We start from the raw sequence: 22,122 nt of genomic DNA, 5'->3' as shown, positions 1-22,122 counted from the left end.
GCCTTTTAAAATGCGTCGAAGCGTTTTTTTAACACTTTAGTAGCCGAAAAAAATGGAAATTCAAATAAAAAAAAATCTCAGATTGAAATAACTAATAAAATATTTTATATGAATTATTAATAAATTAATTATAAAGTACTTAGTAAAATAGGCCCTAGTCGTAAGACAGTACTTTTAGGCGTTAGTCGTGAGTCACTAGATACAAGTCTTTGAGGTAAGTCACTAGTTTTAAGTCAGTAGTTCCAGTATTAACTACTTAAGAAATATATTTGTACAGCGTCCTTGAGGTGATTTCTCACGAAAACGGCGCTATATAAATTAGCAAATTATTGTTATTATTATACCTACCCCAAAACAATGAAAAAAAAATGAAAGTTTTTTTTATTAGTTAAAAAAAATTAACCCATAAAAAAATACTACTGCTGTACTAATAATATAAATAAAAATAAAAGCGAGTTTTGTTTAAAAAAATAAAAATAAATCTTAGCAGAACGTGGTTTCGATCCACGGACCTCTGGGTTATGGGCCCAGCACGCTTCCGCTGCGCCACTCTGCTCTGATGACGTGGCGTCGAAATAACACACTTATGCTAGAGCGGTAAACTACCAGATTTTCAAAATATGAAAATGTATTTTTGAATAATCGACATAAAAATATAATCAAATAGAAAAACATTGCCTTATCGTTAAATGAAAATATGTATTCAGCAATGTGAAATTAAATGTTTCACATAAATTTACATAATTATGACCTAAATTCAGTGACAAACTAATAACAACGGTGTATATATGTGATATGCTTTGCGGGTGATCTGCAGATCATAATATGACCTAATTTAGGGTCACCATACTTCCAGAGGAGAGTGTGGGACATACAATTTGGAAGCTTGAGGCAGTTTTACAAACCAAAAACCAGAAAGTTTTTAAAATGTGATGAAGTGACGAAAAAGATAAAATATTGGTAAATAAATCATTTAAAAAAATATGATATATTTGTATTTATGATAAGTGGCCCCTAATACCTTCCTAATAAACGCGTTTTAAATTTTACACAACCGTTAAATAACCATTTTCGATACATAAATCAGTTTCGTAAAATTTAAATGACGTTTGTTAATAATGGGGTATACCCGTTGATTTTTTCTACATGGTTGTAAAACTTATTGTGATGAAAATCATATTTAAGACTAAATTCAAATTTTAAGGCCAAGAATGTGAATATGGCACTAATTTTTTTCAGCGCGGTTAGCTCTACCAATATGAATATTCGACAAGTCGTAGAGTAAAATATAGCACTTATCTTTAACTAACACAAACAAACTGGATACCTAACCACGAAAGTGAAACAGTAATATCAAAATAAGAACATGAAAAAAAGGGAAAATGTCATATTAGCCAGGCTCTCGGCCCAAAGCCCCCAAATTGGCACCACCAACCTAAAATATGGCAAAAATAAAAATCATTCAACAAAAGCCAATATCGTAATACAACGCCTTTTATGTCAATAATCAAAATTAAATAACCTAAAGTAAGCAGGTATTATTCACTTGACACAGTGACAACTATTACACACAGTTACCTAAGTAAGCAAGTATTTTTCGCTTGACACAATGAAAACTACAATACACACCATAACCTAAAGTAATCAGGTATTCTTCGCTTGACACAATTACAACTACAACTCACAATTACAACTACATCACACACAATTTTTGGTGATTTGATGTACAATTACTGATAAGCTGCAATGACTTTTGGAGACATTTATGAGTTGGTATTTTAACTAGGAGGCCTAACGTGTTCCTAAGTGCGGCATATTACCCATTGTGTCATATTTACCCACTTTATCTTATTCTCAATACTTATACTATTTATTCACATCGGTAAGTACCTCTAGGTACCCGTAATGTTTTAACACTATCTTTATTTGTTTTCACTATCTGGCAACCACTTATCACTTATTAGCACTCGCATACTTCGCAGTCACACGTCATTACATTCATTACTGTCGTTAGGCGTTAGCAAAAACCGCATTTGGAAAAGAAAACTCATAAACAGACGACGCTTCTACATATTATTTTTAAAGTACCCAATCTATATTTCTATGTTTCTATAATTCCATGATTCTATATTCAAATTATTACTTCTTCAATAATCGCAAATTCACTTTGCGCTGTCATTCTAATTAAATGAAAATAAATCACTTTGTACACCCCACAATTTCATCTAAATAATCTACAAGTTTCGAAACCAATGATTTCTTCATCATGATGAATATGTAAATGTTTTTATTTTACATATTTACGATATTTTCGAAAAAATATCGATTATTTTGATTGAACAGAAGGGTATACAAAGAGAAATATTTATATAAAATTTTAATAACTAGTTTAAATACAAAAGACACAATTTTAAAATATCTATCAATCCACTCTGTTTATCCCTTCGGAGAAATCTCGTGATGTTCAAAAGGTAAAGAAACCTGTAAAAGAATTTAAATTTAGACTTGAGTTTTTTTAGACTGTTTACAGATGACCCATCTGTTTCACATATGCCATGCGTCCTGTCACGGGACACCTGTTATCACATTGTAAATTTGTATATTATCACATTGTATAAAGCCATTGAGAGTTGTTAAGCGAGGAGTACCTGCTTACTTTAGGTACTTGTGTGTGTGTTGTAGTTGTCATTGTGTCAAGTGAAAAATACCTACATACATTAGTCTATGTGTGTGTGTGTGTAGTTGTCATTGTGTCAAGCGAAGAATACCTGCTTATTTTAGGTAATGGTGTGTATTGTAGTTGTCATTGTGTCAAGTGAGGAATACCTACATACTTTAGGTAATTATGTGTGTGTTGTAGTTGTCATTGTGTCAAGTGAGGAATACCTACATACTTTAGGTAATTGTGTGTGTGTGTTGTAGTTGTCATTGTGTCAAGTGAGAAATACCTACATACTTTAGGTAATTGTGTGTGTGTTGTAGTTGTCATTGTGTCAAGTGCGGAATACCTACATACTTTAGGTAATTGTGTGTGTGTTGTAGTTGTCATTGTGTCAAGTGAGGAATACCTACATACTTTAGGTAATTGTGTGTGTTGTAGTTGTTATTGTGTCAAGTGAGGAATACCTACATACTTTAGGTAATTGTGTGTGTTGTAGTTGTCATTGTGTTGCATATGTGAAACACCGAAAATGATTTTTTTTTATTGAGTAGGTAGGTTAAAAATAAAATAAAACAATCTTTGTATTTTTGAAATATAACAACTGTTTTATTATTATTAAAATATTTTATTTTTTATATATTTTTTTATAGCGAAAACCTCACAAGAGTCCCAACTGCTCCCGTCTGGAGCTAGTGAGACTATGGCATTCCCAATTGGGGGATGTTGTGAGGCTGAAGGTAAGTGGGGAAGGGAAAGAGGAAGGTGGGGAAGTACCTGGCTATTCAGATCTAGTCACTAAACACGGCTAAAGCCATTTGGAGCAACGTTTCAATTCTGAATGGTGAAAATAGATATTTTAATAAGATTAAAAGCAAATTTACCACACAGAGTTTTGGTAGCCGGGCGAAAAGAGCCGATGAGTCACGAGGCTGGCCGAATGAATTGTCGTTCCGTGCAAGAGTGTTGGTATAGGTTTCACCCCACTCAGCGCTGCCTAAAAGCTGTTTAGTTTCAAAAATAAAATCAATGCAGAAGATAATATCAACAACAAGCAATGAAAATGAGATAAAGAAACAGAAAATAAAAAAAGGTAACTGTTATAACTGGGAATCAAACCCAGATCCTAGTCATACTGGGATTGGCCTTTCTACCAATTGAGCTAACTAACATACTAACCATCAAGCAGTTTCCGAAGAGGTAGGCAGAGAGAAACAAACTAAACAACTCGGACTTGACACACATTCCTTGCCTCAGTCACATTCGAGCTATTTTCATAAGTGTTGTTAATATTACATATAATTATACATTGAAATGTGTAAACTTCAGTAAGTTAAACGTAATCAAAACATATTTAGATTAAATATTTTTACAATATTAAAGACAAATATGTTACCCATACATGTTACCCTAAAAGAATTTTTTTCAGAGTTAAAAAAATGGCACATGTCCAAGTACCCATTCAACAATAATATTCCATTTCATTTTTAATAACATGAAAAAATATATAAATATACTATTATCCCGGTCTGGTGAAATTCAATGAGCTTCCGTAATAATCCGCCAGGCGGTGTCAGTGCATAAACTTGGTAAATAATTCTCATTACTTTATGGCCTCCGGGTAGAAAGGCCTCTCGCTCTCTCTCAAGTTCACATGAACTCGCTAGGACTGGAGGCATTCGGGAAACTTTAACACAATTCCGAGCAAAATGAATATTCTTGTGAAATTTAGATGAAATTTTCGAAATGATTTTATTATTTAAAAACTTTTGATTTTTAGAATGGTCAACCTTGAGATGTATTACTTGGTTATGTAAACTAACAACTTTTTAAAGATATTCGTTTTTAATTTGTTTTGAGTGAGGCTTTCAGCGCTTTAAGCCGAAATATTCATTGTTGACGAATTTAATGTTTTAATCCTTCATTATTTAGTATATGTAAGTATCTATTATTTATTATCATAATTATTAAGTATGCTAAAAAAACTTTGGTTTGCCATTTTTTTTTCTTTTTTTTATCTTCTTCTCTTTCTTTTTTCGTACAAAATATGTATGCTAAATCATCTTAATTGACTGTCTTATATTTATAATTCTTCCTACTTGAGCAGCCAAAACGATTTACAAATGAATAATGTGCATTTTTACATTAACACCACACGGGAGGCCCTTAGGCAATTATTTCCCTCAGGGCTTATGATGCTGTGTGATGGGTATTTTTTAAAGAAAGGAAGGAGAGGAAATTCTGGGAAGGTTGGGTAGGAATCTTAGGATCATTGTGTCCAGGAGTGACGGACATATGAATATATTCCTCCCACTGTGGCGCAAGGCGATAGGCCGAGAGACCAGTTGGAGAGGTAAAAGGGTCTCCCGATCTAGCACGCTGGAGGACAGACGCATCCTGAACACTCCTCACCCGATGAACCCGGACACCTCCACTAAGGCTGATTTTAGTGTCACGCCGACCGCACGCGCACCGTCGGCGCTGATTGTCGAGGTATATGAACTTCTAGGAAGCGTTTTTGAATGACGCGTAGCTATCAGCGCGCAAGGTAGTCAGCGCTGATGGCTACGCGGCCGTACGCGTCGCGCGTCGGCGCCGCGTAGCTGTCGGCGCTGACGATCGCACGAGCGCCTCTGCTTTCAGTGAGCGTTCTAGTGTCGAGCGGAGCAGACGTCATCGCGTGTACAGTCATGGCGAATCGCGAAGTGGATACAGGTCGAGTTACAGGCCATATAACAAGACAAAGTCTCCAGCAACGGCTCCCTGCTCAGTCAATGGATGAACATGGAGTCTTCGTCGTCGCCGGTTTTTATTTTTTTGGGATAGGTAGTACAAAGCAGCAATAACTAATACACTCCGCATTTTGGTCTTCGACTGTACAGTAAGGCGGTCAGTGCGATACTGAAACGAGCTACGCGCTGATCTATGAGCGCTGACGGTGAGCGTGACACTAAAATCAGCCTAAACCACCAAACGTAGCGAATCACTTGGGATGATCTACAGCAGAGGTGTAGGTTATCCAATAAATGGTTACAGAGTGGCGGTACCAAAACCCACCTCCCAAACAGAAATATTCTCTACAAAATAAATATATTTTCGCACTGATTGCAATAGTTGTTAAATGAACTAGTATCGTTCTGCTGAAAGGCCACTAGTCAGATTCGATGAGGAGATCTAAAAACCGAGTACTACCCAACCTTCCTCTTACTGTACTCCATATTCTTCCCCTCCCCTCAGTCTCTTTACATAACCAGCCGCCACATTCGCGATGACTCCAGGCGGTTGGGAACAGTTATGACTTTTTTTGCGGTAAACATTTACGTTGTTAAGTTTTGAAGTTTTAATATTATTTTAAAACAAAACGTGTTCAAATTTGGAGTGAAAAGTTCCAATCCTATTTTTCTATCAAATGAAAGTCACCTTCGAAACAATGCTTGCAAATGGCGACACTTTTTTTAGACAGTAATTGTTTAGAAAAAGACACAAATATTTCATTTAACAAAAGAACTGTGACACAAATATTTAATGTAACAAAAGAACTGTCACTTATTGTGTCTTTCAAGCGAGAGATTGCAAATAAATATAATAATGTTGACACAACAACAATACTATATTCCTTTTATGGGCATCTGCATCTTCATCACATACTAAAGCGAAACTGGTCCGTCCCAAATAAATAAGTGAAACAAAAACTATGCCATGAGTGGGAAAAAAGTTACAAGGTTCTTGATCAAGTAATATAATTTTGTAAGTTATATAATAATAAAGATACGAGGTTTTTGATCAAATTGTATAATTATGTAGAGTATATAATATATAATTATGTTTATTATATGATTATGTAAATTATATAATTATGTAAATTATATAATTATGTAAATTATATTATTAGATAAATTATATAATGGTGTCATTTATATTATTATTTTAATTATATAATTATGTGAATTATATAATTAAATTATGCTGTCTATTTCCCGAAAATTAATAAATAAACAAATATTTAATAACATCTATTACAGCAGAAAGATTATATATTATATTACTTTAACTATAAAAACATTCTACCACTGATATGTTTCATGTACTTTAGAGTCGCTTCAGAACAATATTGTGCCATAGTTTTTCTCTCTAGTATTATTAGCCGGAGTTCAAACAATATCTATACAAAAATTGCTGAAGAATAATGTATCTACCTATGTCAATGTAACTCGCATAAATGAAATATTAAAAGTTCTTTACTTTTTTTAACTTTTATATTCTTTAAATTCTTCTATATTTAATATTTCAAATATTCTTTAAATTTTGTATAAAAACTGTAACTCGCACATATAAAATATCAACAGTTTGTCACCTTTTTTATTTGCAGGTACCTAGTAATCATTGATGTTTTCTAGTAATTCATTTTCACTTTGATTTTATGTACTTTTTAAAATTTTAACTTATAATATTATTTTTAATTCTTTACTCCTTGTTATGCTTTATATTCTATACTGTAAAATTTTTAAATTCTTTTCTATTTTCATTGATGTATTATATTTAGATTAGAAATGAAGTGAAAAAATAGGTTCCGCTTTTTGACCTCCAACTCTCCCAAAGATCTAACAAAAACTACCGAATCCAGTCCAAACGCACCGCTTATCGCGTTCTAATAGTGGAACAAGTTTCGAAGAGCTATCAGTACGCAGTAGTGCCTTTAATTTTAGCTCTATGTATATTTCTTACTTTTGATATATTATTTCAAATTATTTTAATGTACTTAACATAAACACTGAAACTCGCACACTTTAAATAAAAACAGTTTATTTTGGCTTTTTTCCTTACTGTGTACTGTAATATTTTCGCCTTTTCACCATTTTCTTTTATTTTTATTTGTTTAAAACAATATAAAAATTTTCTTCTCTCTTGGCTATGACCGATATTTAATTTTTTCTCTAAGGCTTTGCATATGTGTTCGCAGGGATGGAAAATTCCTCCCCTACAACACATAAGCCTCCATGAAAATTGGACCCTTTTCTTTGATATCTACAGAAAGCTACTTAAAGCTCTCTTGTACTATATATCTTCATAGACATATGTACTCGACTAATTAATACGTTATTTACGAACTTGAACGCAAATATTTCCGTATTTATATTGTAATTAAATTCCATCAAACGTTGTGTAATTTTTTTGATTTATGATATAGGATTTTAATTACCTTCATTTTTGTGGTAACCCCCTTGGTTCTGATCGAGGTGTTGAGTTTCACAATTTAATTGGTCTTTCCATTGCAAACCTAGACTTAAATGAATTCCCTGAATGAGCTAACTTTCCTATTGTAATTATTCTGATTCCCTGCACCCTAACAAAGTCGTAGTTAAACGCTGATAAAAGATATTATACATGTTTATTTGGACAAGTAATTTAATATAACTCAAATGGTTAATTGTTAGTAAATTTGATTTTGGTAAACTCTTGGGTCTGTTTGGCGCCACTCCTTTTTGATTCTGCTGCTATAAGGTACATGTAAAGATCGATTTAGTAGGTTAATGTAATTAGTTAATTGCATATTTGACGAACTCGGAATAGCCCATTTGCTGGCATAATTTGGCTCCAAATCCTCCTGCAAGTAAACGAGATGATCGTGAGTCAACAAGAAATTTGCACAATCCTTTGACACGGCTCTTTGATTGATACCTAAGTTATCGCGTCCCAAAAAGCCTTCCACGTCATCATGTACTGCATTCAAGTTTCCCCTCGAGTCCCGATACCCCCAAATTCCGACCCCTCCTTGGACTACAATTTACTTAGGGCGAACCGGTTTCGTCCTATATACAATCATATACTCACGGTTGGTGTGGACTTACGGGTCGTGAATCCTCATTCCACGTTTAAGAGAAAATGCGAGTGTGGTCTATAAGACCTAAAATGCAAGCTGTATGCAGGTCCGCATTCTCCAGTAAACAGTACATACGAATAAATATATGTATACATACAGTTTGGGAAAGGTTTATAACTCACAATACGAGGCTATCTACCTCGCATTCCGAGCTCGGATCTCGCGCCAAGAACTCTGCGAAGCTCTAGGTCTGGTAACCGAATATATACGTACTAATAAGGTGATACTAATAAATACTAGTAGAATAAGGTCATATTTGATAGTTTGTTTTGGAGAGCTATCGAACTCCAGGCTTTTGTTTGTTTGGTTTTGACGTTTTTATTTAAGAGAATCGCCATCTCTATTGGATTTGGTTAATGGTCTTGTTATAGGAGCGACCACTGCCTCCTATTGATGAACTGTATTTGTTTTAAATTTTACCTCCAGGGTTCAACATTAATTTTTGTTCATCCTATCCCGTGATTTTCCAATTGTTTCAAGTGGTTGATTGCCACAATAGAGAGTACTCGACCCTCAAATATCTCAGGCAACTGATGGGGTTTTGTATGAGCACCCAATCAATAATATTCAAATGTTTCGTATAATTATTCGATATAATCCTACTAACCCGTGATTTTTCAATTGTCGATTGTGAATGATAGGTATTTGTAAGCACGCAGCTTCCAGCTGTTTCAGGTAACTAATAAAAACTGTGCGATTATCTAATCAATGGTATTCAAATGTTTCATGTAATTTTTTGATATAAATCTGGCTAACCCGTGATTTCTCAATTGTCGTTTGTGATTGATAAGTATTTGAGAACACGCATCTTCCAGCTGTTTCGGGTAATTAATAAAATCCTTTGTGACTAACTAATTATGGCCAAGGTCGTTTTCAAACTATGCGGTTGACCCAATTCTCCAGTGATCCTTTGTTTTGTAAACAAATAATATAAACATCTCCTGACACACTAACCTAAATGTGAGATTTGTTTATTTTAAAATTCCTTAGAAGTCATTTGTGCCTCTTTACTTTTATTGTGCACTATTAATTAAAATATTTTTAAATCCTTTATTGAAGTTAAACTATTTTTCATTTTCCGAATTTAATAAACTTACTAGGTTTAATTGAAGAATAAATATACATATATAAGTACACATATCTCGATTATCAAAATATGTTAACTAAGAGTACATATATTAATAAATAAATATAAAATATATGATTCTACATAGTCTGGAATATTAATAAATACATATTTTCTTTTTCAATAATATAGATATGTCCTCGGGTAGGTATTAAAAATCGCTACCATTTCGATGCTTCGATTAATAAATAAAATACATATATATAATTACATTACTCATATATATATTCTTTATATACAATATTTTACTTTACTTTTATATAGATAAATATATATACAAATATACAATATACATATATTAATGTGTAATTCTTTGTTTTGTTGTTTTAATTTAATATTCAATTGATATACTTCCACTTCACAGCCCTTCTGTGTCTCCTGGGACCTGAAAATTATTTATAAAAGGAAAACTTACCCACGTCAAGGTATTTCCGGTCGGGTAGTACACAACAACCTTGATGAAGAAATCCTACCTAATTAATTGTATTTTTCAACTAATTTCAAAATAAATCTTTTCGACTATTTATTCCTATTTAATATTTTATTCTCGCTTGAATCGTATAAATTAGCTGATATTTAATTTTTCTTCCGAACGAAATCCTAATCCAGAAAACCCGTTGATTTAATAACACCTTTCTAGTTTAGGCTTTTGAATGATAGCTGTTTCAAATTCTTTTTCGAAATGATAGACTGATGATTAAAATTCCGGTTAAAACGACAAACACTTTTAACACTGTCGCTATACGCACGATGGATTTTAATTGAACAATTTATTAATTCTAAATTTCTTTTTATATAAATTGATAAGAAAATTTATTCCGAATTGTGCAAACTTTTAATTAACTTCTTAATAAATTAAATTTTTTTCCTCTTATTATTAATTTTAGAACAAAGGTTTAACGTTTATTATTATCGAATCCTTTTTTTTTGTTTTTGTGTTTCTTTTAACCTAAGATGGAGTATTTACTATTAATAATTTTAAACAAAATTATAATCTATTTTTAAATATCAATTCACGAGCACATCCACTTTAATTTAACGATAACAAACTCTTAAATTTAATTTGAATGTTTTCACTTTGAATGAAATAATTATTTTTAAATTTTAATTAAATTCTTAATTCCGTAATCACTTTCTGCACTTCACTTAACACTTTTAAGCACTGAGTTTAAATTATATTTATTTTCACTGTTTAACCAAATTAAACTGATTTAACAAAACTTCACTGGTGGGGTTTTCAGAATTTAGAAACTGAATTTAAGACTTTTTACAAAACTTTCTAAGTCCAGGTACTTGTTCAGAATTTAACACTTAGATTATTTCACTAGAATTTTACCAATAGACGTAGTACTGCCACGTAACAACTTTTCAAATCCTCGGCGCGACTGTCTCCTGACTGATGTGTTCCATCTTTTATACCCCTCTCAGGTTCCAAAAGACGTATCTGAATTTCTCTTGATGCTTAATTCTATCTCCTATCAACTCGTAAATCCGAACATCCCTCCCATCAATATCGATTGTGCTTCCATAAGATGTTCTGCTTTCCGGCTCTGGGCGGTAGTTAGTTTTTATCTCACGACTCTAAATCGATAGGGTCCGAATCGGGTAAGTCTGTGTTAATCGCCCAAGCTCCCTTTGTCCTCTGTTCATACAAAAATGTAGTTAAAATCTCATGATTTTGCGTTCCTTTTTTTCTCAATTCGCGATAGGTCCGTCCTCAATAACATATATACAGATCTCAATTTTATGCATCTCGTGCGAAAATTGTTTAAATCCATGTCGAAATCTTTACTACGCATTTTTGAATTTCGATTTGTTTAAATTCTACTTAATTTTATTGTTACTTATATGAGCTTTTCCATTTCCACCCGTACTTTCTATCTCCATGACGCAGATTTGAGTTTTTCCTTTATCTTTGAATTTTATTTTTATCCGCGACGTTTTCTTGCACAAATTCTTCTTGATTCTTATGTCATTTCTCATAACTCTTATAATTACTCATTTTCCAAGTCGTATTTATTTATTTCACGGATAAATTTGAATTGTATCACTTTTTTCCACTTGGATTATTCTTTATCTCCGTTCTTTACCCTTCCTTTTATCTTTTCTCCACTTTTCCCGATGTGTGTGGTCTGCTGGGAAATTTCATACTTCATTTATTATTAATTAATATATAGATTTCCACACTTCTATGGGAGATATACCTAATTAGACTCTGGGATATCTGTCATTTTTATTGCCTGACCCAATCTCCGCCCAATTTTCTATCTTTCTCATACCAGAATTCACATAAAACATATGCATTGACATCTGTTTATGTTTAAAATTTTGGTACTAGACTCGTAAATTTAGTTTAATTTCAAACCTATTAATTTTAATCTCTTTTGACTAATCTAAATACTTCATAAGACCAACGTTAAAGTTAATCGCTTTTCTAATCGTTTATTACCTTAACGTAAATAAAAATCATGTTCAAATTCCGATTGTTTATCCTTCAAAATATACATGAGACCGCCAACCTTTTATCTTGTTTCGATCCCTCCGTAATATTGGGTAACTCTAATATATATCTAACCTAATAATCATGAAAAATGCCTACGTTTCCTGAATTTAATCTATCGCTATATGTTTAGTTTTACTGTCTTCTTCTGATACTCGATTTTCACGTCCCTAGGACCTTCGTAGCAGCTAAAATCTCTGTATTTTCCTTCCATTCGGTCGCCGCACTTTTCTAAAATGTCTATTTTTTTTGCGAGATTTTCATTCAAGATTGATTTACCAATATGTCCGTTTCATCTTAAATTGATAACGATTAATTTCCATTGTTTCCAACACTCACTCCTCTCTTTAGTACGATTTTTATCGAACATGACACCCTCCTTCTATCATAAATAATTGCACTACAGTTGAAATTCCGCCAGTAACTTTCCTTCGCTTTTCCCGTCCCTTTTTTATACTATCACGTTTATAAATTTTCCATTGCATTTTCGTGCGTGTGTTTTTCAATTTGTAAAATCTTCAAAGCACTCGATTTCAACGGTTCGATACCCCATAAATGCCTCAGTTATTGTAAACATTCCCAGGAGTTTGTCACCTTGAAAGTCGATGTTGACCCTAAAGTGCGTTCACCTCTAATTTCTGTGAGAATCGAAATGTCGTTAATTATCTTTTTTTTATTGCCCGATCCAAAGTTTATTCCTTTGTCTGTATTTGGTGTACGCCTCCCCGTTCACTGATTGGTTACTCAAAATTTTATAGCTCTTTGTTCAGATCTATTGGTTGACAAAATTCAATATTTTTTTATTTATAGGCCTAGGAAAGGGGAAGTACCAGTCGTCCTAGACGATTTTACGACCTCTCTGCTTTCGTCCCGGAACCTTGATTTAATTTCAACTATTACAGGTGTCTACTGCAAGCAAGCTGGATCAATTCTTTCTCCGCCAGATGTCGTTAGCATGTCCGTTTTCATAAATAATTTGCATATTTTCTTGCAGCTATGGTTTATCTGTTTTTTTTCACTGTGATTTAAAGCCTTTCATCACAGTACGTACTTACATTGATTTGATATATTAATACTATAAATTATGTACTTCTTATTTACTTTTATATTGTATGCTTTCAATATTTCTTTAAATTCTTCCATATTTCATGTTTGATATATTTTTTAATGTACTTTATTGTACTTCATGCCTAGCATAGTGGTCGAAAAATTCGCAAAGCAATGCACTGTATAAAGAAAAATGAATATGAACAATAAAGATTAAATGATAAACCCTACAAATGCCTTCTACGTAGATTTGATCGAAAACCAATAATAATAACAGTAAGTATTTTATTATCTTCCTTTTTTGTAATAAATAGAGATAATGAAATCGTCTCCGGGATCTCCCGTGTTGAGGATTTCATTTATATATTATTAAATTTAGTAGTGCGGATAATATGAAGTAATTATTCAAATATTTAGTATTTTTTTGAAAGAATTATAAACATATTACATATTGTTTTTAAGTGGTTTCAAATTCAGTCTGCATTTGGTGTCAATATATTTTCTATTTCTAATCTCCCTATGTTTTGTATCCGGCTGTTAACTTGAGATTTAAAAATTGTGATATAGTTGTGAGAGTGTGATTTTGTTGTTCAGTTTATTACCATAGCATAGGAAGCCCTTTTACCCAAATTTTGATACGTTTTTGACCCTGAGATCCATTGTATCTAATATATGTCTTAGTTGTTATTTCAATGTCACCACTGACTTAATACCAATTGGTTCTAGAACATTTAGTACGCGCTATTTCTCCCTTACATTTAACATGCTACTTGATATCGTATATTATCATCCATTTGAAATTCATAATAATGGTACAATTTTGTAGAATTTGGAAATTCAAGTATCGATTGGCCACACTTTTGGATCACGAAACACGCTACCATCGCACTTCTTGTGTTTTTATTTATTCTGTGGTTGGTAGGTAAAAATAACACAATGAATAATGGACAGACCGCCCTTAAAAAAGCTCCTATAAATATCGGGCCTGTTCTGTTGATATATATTATGTACATATTTCTACTCACATACTGTTCACTCTGTTCAGTTAGCACCTAAAAACCTGCTTTCAACTTCATAAAAATCCAGTACTTAATCATAATTAATTATGGTTTGGCTGTCTGCAAAATTGGCCGGGGTAACAGTGAGAGGCTTATCAAAACCTCCCTTAAAACATAACCTTCATTTCTATTAGCCACCCTTAAGTGCTGTAACAAAAAATCTCATGGCTCACTGAAAAGAAGTGTCATAAAATCCATTATAATTACTGGTGCTTTCGAAAGCTCTTAAAGGAAAAGCTACGCTGGTCGTTAAAGGAATATTGAGCGACTAATTAACCTCTTAGGTCCTGTGAGGCAGGGGCAGATTAGAGAACAAAACGGGCCCGGGAATTTGGTTTTGTCACAAAAAATCGCGATATAAAAGAATACCTTCTAAAGCCCCAAACAATAACTACATTTAGACAAAGAAACTTCAGCTATTTTGCGCCTAAACTAAATAATAACCTACCCGAAGAAACAAGACAAATAAAACATTGCAATCAATTTAAAATGGTCACTAAACAATGGATATTCAACACAGGTCGTGCAGTAACCAGTAAACTCACCCAATTCTCGCGAATTTCATACAACGTTATTATACTGTGGACGATTAGTAGTGTATAGGTACCTTCTAATAAATGAATGGTTTTATATTTTCCATATGTATTGGAAAACCATAGACATGGAGTGAATTTAAATTTTGCCTCAATACAGGTTCGCCTAGTGAGTTAGGTTATATTCAACACAAATATACCTACTATTATTGCATCTTTATTACTAGACCATTATACACATTTTCTATTACGGTTCTTATATATCTAATGTTAACTGGAATAGTACGTATAAATATTTTTTTGAGTTCAACAGCTCGGCTATTGAACGATTTGCCGGCTTGTAAGTTTCGTCCATCCTGCAATAACACGCCATTCTCTTCTTTTCTCCCTAAGCATCCTCAAAGATTACATAGGCCGTGACTCACACCTGAACGGACATTTCGCTACAAATCGCAAGCACGTGCAAATCAGAACAGTGTTATTGATTTCAATCCCGCAAATCCCTCACATGAAAATCCTGCATATCCTGCGGGATTGAAAACCCTAGCAGCAAGCCTCCAATCCCCCCCTGCAAGATGCCCCGTGCCCCGCGCCACGCCCGCAAAGCTCGCGAGATGTTTAAAGCTTCGTCTCCTAATCGTCCCCGCACCTGTTACAGTCACCAGTTCCTCTCCCTCTGCAGGTTAAGGCGAGGAAAAATGGTATTTGATTCTGATTTGACAATATGAATAATTTTACGGTGTGATAAAATTTACTAATCAAGATTTACTGCTTTTCCTGCTAAAGTGATTATTATTGGGTACCTGACTTGATTGGTAATTATATTCAGTCGACAACATTTCATGCGGAGGCGATCAATGCATATACTTATTAACTTCAATTGTTCACAAAACTTCCAAGTTCTTCTTCTTTTCTTCTTTATTGATTTTTTCTTGATTTATCTCAATTTTTAAAATCTAATATTATATTAAATAAAACATACACTTAGTTTTACCCTAAATTTTATTTTAATTTATTCGCAAACCAGTTACGCTTAAAAAAACATATAGTTTGGATATATGATAGTTAAATAGAGAGAAATAATAAAATTTAATAAAAAAAACAATGAAATAGTGAGATAAAGATTAACTTATACTATAGCAGAATGGGATGATATATACAAAAGAAAAAGACAGAACGCCAAAAGAAGGGATTAAGATATAGTGGAATTTTTTGGAAATTATATGTGATATAGAGTTTTCGAAACATTACTGATGGTATTGGCGGCTTTCTGTATTGACAAACCTTTTAAATTATTTAATTTATTTCCCGAGCTATTTTTTGTGAAGAACATCAGCCCTGATGAAGCTGAAGCAGTGTGGAACCGGTGTTTTAGGTCTAATCCTAATTTTATTATTTGTTAATGATGTGTTATATATTTTCAATGATGTTCAAGTATTAATGTTTGCATTAGACCTGAAATTATTCAAAGCAATCAGAAACATTAACGATTGCCATATATTTATTTATTTATTTATTAACGGTCATCGTCCAAATTACAAAATAATAACACGAATAAAGTAAAATAAAAAATACATGAGTAGACAAAGGTACATGAAAGCAAAGACATATGGTAGATATAATATAAGAAAATAAAGTGACAAGTCGAATCAATTCAAGAATACGCCGTGGGTCAGGACCACAGGACACTTATAATATTCCTTCACTTGTTTAGCGACTGGCGAAAATCATGCAGACTTATCCCAAAAAAGTTACGGTTTTGACTTGAGTTGACCAGTCTACACATCCTGGACAATGGTGAATAATATCCATAATTTGTCGAATGATGGTTGAGGAAGAGCAGTTCATTATTTCTGAGTCTTTGCGGGGGGATATTGAAGGGAATGAGTTGTAGTAGAGTAGGTGAATCTTCAATACCATTTAAAATTTTGAAGAAGCAAATGAGGTCATTTCTTTCCCGACGGACTTCCAAAGGAGAGAGGTTTAGAGTTAGTTCAATTTCATCATATGAGTATTTGCCTTTTTCTAAACCTAGCCTCCTAGCAATCCCTCTTAAGAACCGATGTTGAACAGATTTAATGTATTGTATTATATTGTCAAATAACTTGTCAAGATTTTTTATATGGTGTCGTGATAACCCCGCTTGACACTTAACATAAGCAAAAGTCAAATTATGAGGTTTTATCGAAATAAGAATCCAATATTTTTTGATTATTCCATTAAAAATATGTCGTTAGTATCTGTCTCGGAAATTAATTAACTTAGGTATTTGGTTTGACACGAAACTCAACTTTATCAAGCATATCGAAATAGTAACCAATAAAGCTTTGTAAATGTTGGGATTTATCCTAAGGGTATCTAGTGATTTCAATAATGTCAAAACTGTAAAAACATTATATAATGTCACTAGTAAAGAATCATGTAGAATAAAATTCCACGGTTTGGTCCCCAAATTATGAGGTACATTCACAATAAGAATCCAAAATAAATTTTTAAGATACGTAAATTTTAAAATGGGCATTCCTAGAGAATGCCTTAATTACGATAACGTACTTTGTTAATTAAATTTAATAAAATTATCTGATCGTAGAATCATTTCTGATTTAACCTGTTTGTATAAAATCATTAATTCAATGTTTGATACCCCTGATTTATTATATACCATCTCTTTTCATACTCCAAAAAGGTCAGTTACAAGACAGTACTTACCATATTATTGTAGGAATTCTATATGAACGTCCCAATATCACACTCCTATTCGACGGATTCAACAACTAGGAAACGAATACTCCAAATAAGAAGTTGATATATTTAGTACACCAATTTCATTATCTAATAGTATTATTGTCCCAGCGTCTGGACGTTGTAGGCCCAAAATGGTCAAATTGGTCAAATTCAAATTGTGTTTAAATAAATTTACTTTAAAAAAAAATTAGACTTTAAAAATTAAGACACGATTTCATACTGAAATAGAATCGCCACATGTAATACGATATTTCTTCAAAAATATCGTTTCTGCTCATACAATTTTTGGATAATATCGAAGAAAATATGTTTTAGAAAGTTCATGATCCATTGGATTAATTACATTACAGTGAAAATTATCCACAATTACGTGATTACGTTTGACGTTTGACGAAAAAAGCACGCGTTCATTCAACATGGCCGATACGCACTGCATCAATAGATAGCCGACAGAGCGCTCCTCTGGCGGTGAAAGAACGAACCAAGGGGCTGGCGCGAATATTTAAATATCCAAAATAAAAAGATTTCTACTGGAAGTTTATTTAAACTTTGCAATGGCATCTTCTATAATATTATTATGCGATCGTCTGGATGGTCTGGGCCCTCTGATTGGTCGAATTCAAATAATTTGTTTTGGTTAAATTCCGCTAACTTGAAAATTAAGACCCAAATTCATACTAAAATAGGATCACCAGATTTCTTCAAAAACATCGTTTCTGCTTATATAATTTTTGGATAATATCGAAGAAAATATGTTTTAGAAAGTTCACAATCCATTGGATTAAATACGTCACAGTAAAAATTATCCACATTTACATTTTATATATTTGAAGAATCAAACATTCCAAGGTTCCTTAAAAGTGTCAATCCCTCCTTTACCGGCCGCTGGGGTAGTTTCTCTATTGGCCGACAGAGCGCATAAGAGCGATATACAAATACGTACAACTTCATTTATTCAAACAACGGTAATTATTTACGTGAAACTACCGTTTTAATACGCATTTACAAATAAAACAAACATTTGATTCAACTTGATGACAATAAACAACAACTCTTTGCATGTACGATTTTGAAAAATATTGATATTTAATATTATTTACGTAAATAATAATTTCGCATTATTTTGACAGAACACGGATATGATATACGCGAAAGTATAGGCACTGCCAACCCAATAAAATAACATGAAACACAATCGGAAGATAGAAACGCTTCGTTGATTGTAAAATTAGCCAACAAATCTCTAATCTGACATGTACTTATATGTATAATAAAACAATCATTTTGCCAGGTATAAATATTTATATAATATATATTAAGGTATTATTTGGAAACGCTGGACAAGGATAATACGAAATATTTTTAAGTAAAACCTTCGGATTTACCTTAATTAATATAGAAGGAATCTGAATGCATTCAGGAATTTTTGAATTTTAGCATTTTAATTTTTAATTACGTAAAATTAAAATTTGCTTTCGTTGTATTGGATGACAGCCGGAATAATTTCTATTGATGACATTTTCTTTTTTTGGTATTCCTGATATGAGTGTCCAGAATTTTTACCATAATTTACTCTATGCAAATATTATTTTGGTATTTTGGTTTCTTTTACAAGTAAGGAAATATTTTAAAAAAATGTTATTATAGGTTAGGATAGGTTAGGTTGGGTTATGCTAGGTTGGGTTAGATTAGGTTGGATTAGTATAGTTCAAGTTAGTTTATAGGTAAGGTTAGATTAAGTTGGATTATTATAGGTTAGGATAAGTCAGGTTATGTTAGGTTAGGTAACGTTAGTTTGGGTTATTATGGGTTAGGTTAGGTTGGGTTATTATAGGTTAGGTTGGATTTGTATAGGTTAGGTTAGGTTAGGATTGGTTCGGTTAGGTTAGGTTAGGTTAGGCTAGATTGGATTATTATAGGTTAGGTTAGGATATAGGTTAGGTTAGGTTGGATTATTATAGGTGAGGTAAGCTTAGGTCAGGTTAGATTTTTATAGGTTAGGTTAGGACATAGGTTAGGTTGGATTATTATAGGTGAGGTTAAATAAAATAATAGTCAAATAAATAATTTGTGCTAAGTAGGCACTATTTTGCCGGAATATTGTATTACATTATATTTTTTTAATTTACGTTTTTCAATTGTCTCTAGCCGCTCATTTCAGGAATACCGACAAAAGAAAATGTTATCAACAGAAATTATTCAGGCTGTCATCCCATACAGCGAAAGCGAATTTTCGTTTTACGTAATTAAAAATTAAAAAGCTAAAATTAAAATTTTCCCAAATGCTGTTCGATTCCTTTTATAGTAATTAAGGTAAATCAGAAGGTATTATTTAAAAATATTTCCTATTTTCCGTGTCCAGCGATTCCGAATATTTACCTATATTAATTTACCTTTAGCCATTTAGGCAATTATTCGGGAAAGGTAAAGTTTTACCCGAACAACTGTCATTCTTATTATGCCTAAACGCCTTCCTGTTCCGTGTTTTAACAATATATACTCACCCTCTCACTGTGAATGACCTAATATCTACCTATTAAATGTAACTGTTGTTAGTATCACTTAAACTGGGCGAAGCCCAAGCAAGTGCCGCCCGCAGGGCCTAGCAGAAAAAAACCCGCGGAGCGGGTTTTTAACTGCTAGTATTTATTTATTGTACCTAATTGAAGTTTTTTTCATCAAGAAGGGGAATATTTTGATAAAAGTATTTAAATTGACAGTATTACAGTATTTTGCACGCTAACAGTATTTTAACAATCATTACACTACAACCAATATTAGTATTTATTAGAATATCTAAAATCCTAACATATCTTCGCAGGGTAAGTGACGTCCGTATTTGTCTTTCATAATTTTGGCAAACAAATAAAAAATAAAAATCAAACGATATACCTAATAAATATATTTCTTTCATAGACGGCTTTCATTTGATTAAATATTATCTTATTAAATACTTCTTATGTTATTGCGTGTTTTTACGTTTATTGAAACATGCCAATATTTGTTACTTATGGATAAAAAATTATTTCGATTCACAAAGGTAATGGCTAAGAGCGTAGAATCTTAATGCTTTGTTGAAGTCTTTTAAATGGCTCTCGATCAAGGATGTCAGAAAACAAAGCGGCTTACATCGTCTCTTATGATCATAGAAGGGCTGTTTATTGAAAGAAAATAATAAAATAAAATTTGAATTGAACGATATACATAATACACTAGTAGTTAGGTAGGCAGTTAGTAGACCTCGCGTACAAAACATAACTATGTTTCTTATTATACCTTTAAATATTTAAATCAAAATTTCTTCTGAAATCGTATATCCACCTAGTCAAAATTAGCCATCTAATCAAAGTAGGATTGCTTCAATCTTAAAATGGATGCAGAAAATTTTAGAAAATGGTAACGATACGCACAATCAAATTTACAGACAGATGAAATGTAAAACGGTCAGTTAATACAGGACTTCGCTATATGCTTTCTCAATTATTTTTTTATGAAACTTTTACATGAACAATCACTTTGTGGGTGCACATAATTTATTATAATTTTAATAAAATAACTTCGTTTTGATACCCTTTTATTATGTTGAGTTTAATGTGACTTAATGCATAAACCATTAGTAATTTAGTATGTTTTGTTAGAAGATTAAGAAAGGGACGCTTAGATGGTTTGGGCATGTAGAGCGAATGAGCAAAGAAAGGAGTGCAAGAAGGATATATGATGCAAATGCGAATGGTAGCAGAAGTCGGGGAGGCCGAGGAAGACATGGCACGATCAAGTGAACGAGATACTCGAGTCGGGCCATGTCAAGAGTCAGAATAATAGAAGAGTATGTATGAGACGATGTATTAATGTGAATGAGGCAAGAAGTGTGTGCCAAGAGCGAGTTGTTTGGCGGTCCGTCATCTCTGCCTACCCTTGCGGGGAAACGGCATGATGGTTAGTTAGTTAGTTAGTTTATGTTTAATATGAACCGAAACCGGTTGGTTTATATATTATGTTGTTTACTCAATAAAGTGATATCCAAACAAAGTTATTTCAAATTCATTTTTTTTGTATGTACGGGAGAATTATTTTAACTACAAGGAATAAAATTTTTCACCAATTATTAATTATAATAATTTAACTAAATTAATTAATCGGAATCTCTAGCGTGCTATCTTGAGAACAGAAGGAAGTTGTGGAATTACATATTCTGAAGATTCTGTTCTAATATTCGGTTGCTCTAGCACAGGTAATATGTTGATTTTAATAACACAATTGCAACCTTCGACAGATAAAGCACATTACCATTAATTTGTTTAAAGGATTTAACTACTCAGAACTTAGTTATACAAAGTTTGAGCCTTGTAAAGCAAGGGTCGATAAGTCGACGTGATCTCCTTTACGGGGTGATGACTTAAGTACACTAGTAGCCTTAGGCGTAACTTACATGCATAGCTTTACCGTTCACCAATGCTGCTAAAAGATAATTATCAGGTAAACTATTATAAGTACTGATGTATGAACATTTAATACAATATGTAAGGATTCTGATCTCCTGGTCCTCTTGTAAGCTTAGTGATCTCCCAAATGC

The 22,122-nt window shown here is 32.7% G+C and overlaps 1 non-coding gene across 1 annotated transcript; it reads right to left on the bottom strand.

The window, feature by feature from the left end:
* Window positions 1-484: 484 nt before the first annotated feature.
* TRNAM-CAU (transfer RNA methionine (anticodon CAU)) lies at window positions 485-556 on the bottom strand. The gene has a single exon. It is a non-coding gene; the product is annotated as a tRNA-Met (tRNA).
* Window positions 557-22,122: the final 21,566 nt, after the last annotated feature.

Source organism: Hesperophylax consimilis, chromosome 14 (assembly GCF_061612785.1).
Source record: "Hesperophylax consimilis isolate HC1 chromosome 14, BYU_Hcon_1.0, whole genome shotgun sequence".
NCBI lineage: Eukaryota > Metazoa > Arthropoda > Insecta > Trichoptera > Limnephilidae > Hesperophylax > Hesperophylax consimilis.
The sequence above is the reverse complement of the archived record's forward strand: the minus strand, read 5'-3'. Positions and strand labels throughout refer to the sequence as shown.